The 5,625-nt window shown below is 32.4% G+C and overlaps 1 pseudogene; it reads left to right on the plus strand.

The window, feature by feature from the left end:
- Window positions 1–1,187: 1,187 nt before the first annotated feature.
- On the plus strand, window positions 1,188–2,821 carry LOC149188064 (gibberellic acid methyltransferase 2 pseudogene; annotated as a pseudogene).
- Window positions 2,822–5,625: the final 2,804 nt, after the last annotated feature.

Genomic DNA, 5,625 nt, shown 5'->3' on the forward strand with positions numbered 1-5,625 from the left:
TCTTAATATTGAAGGTTCTTAAATGTTAAATAGGCTTTGTTACAATATCATAGCTTCATAGCATGGTCTAACTAATAGACAAAATCACACTTTTTGGAGCATTTTTCCTAGTTTATTTTAACCAAAATTTCATAGAGATTTTTAAGTTATTCAATAAGCATAATTATAATGGCTTGAATTGTCTGCCTAGGGTAGCTCAAGTGGCGATGGTTGTGGAAATGAAGTTTCACAGAACTAGAGATCGTGGGTTTTGAATCTTGTGCTACCCTCCCAGCGAGCGGGGTGAATAATAGACATAAATTGAAGAGTCCTACCAAGCTTACAAAATTTTTTCTATAATGCCTGCAATTTATTTATGTATTCGTAACTTATTTTAAACAAAAAAAAAATCACAATCTTACACGTACGTTTTGTTATAGACAATTTGCCAATCAAATTCAATCTCTGCAAAAAGAAAATATCCTGCGTTAAAAAACTATGAGGATAATTCCAACTGTTTATACATTAACGTAGTTGTACTGCACCTGACATGTTACATGAATCCACTCCATTTCAAGAATATGGATGCGATTAGACCATCCGCCGTCAAGGCATGACTCTTTGAGAATAGATATTTTCGTTCTCCAGACTTGACTTAATGGCAACGTCCTCAATCCACTAGCTTCGGATAAAAAACCAGCTGCAAAAATTACTGCCACCTCCGATTTATTTCTATCATCACGGGGCGTAAGCGTGCCGCCCATTCAAGTCGACCGCCTATTTCTTTTATCGACTCGGGACATAATCAAAGTCGTGGGCATGTTTAGCAACTGTCAAAATTTACGAAGCGAAGTCATTGGTCTTTAACAGAAATAAACCATGCCGACCTTCCTGGAGTCAAACACATATGGCTGTTGGGGAAAAATGAGCTCTGATGTTGAAATGGACTCTTCAGGTCTTTGTTCAGAAGTTAATTCTTTGACGCAAATGGGTATGGGTATGAAAGAATCTGTTGCACGTGTTTTTTACTTGAATTTACCACATCTGAGAATGCTATCCAAGTTTTCTAAAAGTCTTCGAATCGAGTGAAAATGTCAGATTAAATACTAGAAAATGAAAACGCCCTCCACGTTTGATTTAAATTGGTTAAGATTCTCTACCAGGTTTAAATTTCCATCATTCTATCGGCGGCTTGTTATGTATTATAAATGGAGAGGCAGCCCAATTCACATGAAGTTGCAAAAATGGCAATGGATAACGGCAGTCTACAACATGTGAAAATTGTTCACAGAGGCGGCATTAATCTGCAGGGAGTTCTTCACATGTACTCCGGCAATGGCGATGCATGTTACGCCGAAAACTCCGACAGACAGAGGAATGTCTTCCACGTATTGCAGCCTGTCTTTGAGGCAGCCCTTCAGAAGCTTGCATTTCCCAAGGAGGGTCCTCTCAGAATTGCAGATCTTGGGTGTGCGACCGGTACAAACACGGTATCAGACGTTGATTTCGTTGTCAAAACACTCACAAATCTCTGTGGGAATGGCCATGGCGGGGGCTTAATGCCAGAGCTGCAGGCTTACTTTTCTGATTTGCCTTGCAATGACTTTAATGAGCTGTTCGGTCTGCTGGACCGGCGTGGCCATTCTGGGTATTTTGTTGCAGGTGTACCCGGATCCTTTTACAACGTTCTGTTTCCGAGATCGACCATTCATGTCTGCTTCTCTGTCATGGCGCTTCATTGGCTTTCACAGGTGAGATCGCATTATTATTAGATGAAATTAATCTGATTTGAATTCATGAAATTTGATTTGGAATTAGGAAATGTAGATTAGTTTGTTTGAGTGAAATTTAATCTCGCCAAATTACAAATTCAAATTTTATGAGAGAAATATCCTAAAAACATCTGCCTACAATCCTAATGATAAACATACCACATCCTCTGCTTCCCCATACTAACCCTAAACTAAAATAACCCTAAACCCACCAAAAAAAAAATCTAGCCTAGGCCCCAAAAAAAAATATTAATAATATTATAATGGCAGGTGCCTCAAGTTGTTGTGCAGAAAGGTTCACCCTTATACAACAAAGGAGAGTGTGGATCAACAGAGGCAGGCACGATGTTGCAGAAGCTTATTCAAAGCAATCTGAAAAGGACCTCAACACTTTCTTCAACTGCAGAGCGCAGGAAATGGCACCGGGAGGCGTGCTTTTCTTGTGTATGATGGGCAGGCCCGACACTTGGCCTCCTGCACAGCAAGTTTCTGTGGGAGGCGAATTCTGTGGCCAAGACTTTGAAGATGCATGGGACGAGCTCGTCAAACAGGCATAATTCCGGACTATATCTCTTAAATTCATATCAAACCATCCTATGGCTATATATATACTTTTAAGAGAACAACGTGGATCTGTAAAATAGCATCTCCATATGTGTTCATTAGTGTGTGCTCTGGTGTTGTGAACTTGTGATGTCATGTGCAGGGAATAATTAGCTGGGATCTCAGAGATTCTTTCAACCTTCCATGGTACTTTCCGAATGCTGATGAGCTGACACAGGCAGTCAAGAACAGTGGCGCTTTCGATATTGAGAGCCTGCATGTCTGCGAGGGGGTGCCGTGCATGGGTGAGGAGGATTTTGAAGAGTATATTCAGGATCCAAAGATGTTTGGATGTATGAAATCCAATCTGGTCAAGAGCTTTGTAGGCAGTTTGGTTGAAGCCCACATTGGCAAGGATTGTGCAAATTTTTTTTCAGATATTTGCAGAGAAGGCCGCAACGCTTCTCTATAAAAATCTACCTTGTAGATTGGTCACCTGTACCGTAGCCTCGCTGGTTAGAAATTAGTGTGTTTTAACAGTTGTGAACGGAATAAAATTATCACACGGTTTGCCCCATTTCATGTGAGTTTGTTCTGTAAAGTTCTAATTTCACAAAGTCCAAGTCCACTCTGCAAATTTCGGAGGGGGGAAGGCATGGATAATTACATGACAAGAGGCATGGATAATTACATGACATAACATGCCAATCATGTCAATAGTATGCCTCTTTACATGTCACAGCAATAGCATGGTCTATGGTGATCTGGCAAATACAAGAAAGCAACAACCATCTAATAAATGACTTTCTTTGAAAAAATCAGAAAGAAGAATTTACTATTTGTTCTCATAATTCAACGATTCAACTTGCTATAGACGTTTAATATCGGTAATATAATCTCTATAACGAAAATTTTAACCTCAAGCTCCAATTTTGCTTTATAACTTATATTTAGCGTATAAATCTTTATGTTTGAATTATTTTAATTAATTCATTAAAAATTGCTTTTTCTAATTTAACTTCGGCCTCAACTGTGAAATTCAACAATTTTTTTTAATTAATTCTTCTTTTATTTAGTTGTCTAATTTAACCTTTTTTATAATTTGATATTGATATTTATTTATTTTTATATTTCATTATTACTAACGTTTATATTACTGAAATTGAGTAGAATTAATGGTTAATAACATGTGCTTGATACAATAAAAATCTAAAAGACATAAAATATGTATTGTGATAGATTTTATTAGTTAAATCGTTGTAATAAACATGTCTTTTATTTCACAAACAAAAATTAACATACATGAATTTGATTTCTAATTTCATTATAACTTTAAAGGTATATTATTATTATTATTATACCAGTTTAGTTTATTGATTTGTTTTTGACGAAAAAAATTTGGCCCTTACATATAGTTTAACATTAAAAAATTTCATTTATTATTATTATCTATTGTTTAACATTGGAAATTCAATTTTTCCTTTATTATTATTATTTAAATTTATTTATTTATAAGGTGATTAGCAGTTATTTAGTAACTTCTATTTTTCTATTAGTTACTAATTTCTTTGTTTTTAATTATTAATTTATTTATTTTTCAATTTTTTATCATTTCAATGTCATCAATTATAATTTTTTTTCCATATTTTCACTTTAAAATGGCAAATTTTAAAGAGGAAAAAATAATTTAAAAAAAAACAATAATTTTTTTATATTTTTTAGTTTTATTACTTTTTAATTTGACTTATATTTTTTTATATCTTTTTTTTTTTTTTTTTTCAATTCCAATTCCATTAATCATAGTTTTTATTTTCTTATTAATTTTTAATTTGACTTTAATTTTTTCCCTTCACCACTATACAATAAAACTTTTATTTCAATGAATATAATTAAATTAGTAAAAAACAATTCTAAAAATAATAAATTAATAAAATTAAAACAAAATTTGAATGTAATTTTCTCCAGTTGTCTTATATATACATATCCCATTCTTCATTCTACTCAAATCTTATCTCTTGCACTCAAATATGAGAGATTTGGAAAATGACAATGTCATTCTTGGGATTATTGTGTTATTATTATTCAACATAATTGTTATAGATGTTATAATTTATACAAGTGAAATTAATTTTTATTTTTATTTAGAACTAATATTTAATATATTCATATTTTTATTTATATCTAGATGTTGTATGTTTTAAAAAAATATTTAACAAATTCATATTTTAGTCTTTACTGATGATGATTTAGTTGTATCATGGGGTTGTTATTTATATTTCAACCAAAATGTCTCTCCATTGACTGTTCCAAAATTGTGAAGTAGTGCATTCCTACAAAAAATGTTATATAGGCAGGTCGTGCATTACAAATCATTCTGATATCATTTTGTGTTGTACAAGTTGACCTCAATGAACTCACCTCTTTTAATATTAAACTCTCTATTGTTATGTATTGGACATTATCAATTTAAAGAATAATTATTTGTACAATGATTGTCTTCAAAGTAGGTTGTTTTATACAAAATTCTAGCTCTCATGCACTGTGGACATTGGAAATTTGATGGGACAACTATGAGTTGATTGAAGATTTTTCCAGCCATCTTCTGCATTATACATTGTTGAAATTATGCATAATTTTTCAACGGAAAATGTGTTTTAATCGCTGGAAATTGCATGGTTAATTGCATAAACTCCAACCATCTATTTCCTCAAATATTTTTTATCTTTTGCATGTGCTTTTAACTAGAAATCATATTGTTTATGCTGGAAATTGTATGAAGCAGCATATGCTAGAAAATGTATGGGGCTTTTTGCTAATTTCATTTGTTTCTCATTTTTATTGTTCTCAAATGTAGTATTATGTTATTTTCTTATGCAAACAAACATGATTATTTTAGTATTGAAGCATTATTTTTTAGCTTGAACATATTAAACAATTTGATATTTATTTCTTGAAGGTGAAAGAGCTTCCTTATGCATTGAGGATTCAACATTGAATTATATTATTTAAGAACATCATAGTATTTTCTAACTAATATGTGTTTGGTCTCTAGACAAGTAAAAGCTTTGGTTTGTGACTCTAACATATTATTTTTTTTAAGAACAATATAAAAAAACTTCTTTTTTTTTGTACAAGAGAAACTACAAATAATAGTAATGATGATATGGAGACTCTAGAAACAAGTTACCATAGAGTTCTATTGTATCTAGCTATGAAAAGAATGGTTCGCTTTCATAATTTTAATGCCTTTTCCTCCCGTTAACTAAATCTCACTTCTAATTTTCTCATTAGTAGTTAATATTGTTGTTGCAAAACGAGGTATATGCAATTT

The sequence above is a fragment of the Pinus tabuliformis genome, chromosome 3_1 (genome assembly GCF_031772625.1).
Source record: "Pinus tabuliformis cultivar Carrire ecotype Pingquan chromosome 3_1, CPIR1, whole genome shotgun sequence".
NCBI lineage: Eukaryota > Viridiplantae > Streptophyta > Pinopsida > Pinales > Pinaceae > Pinus > Pinus tabuliformis.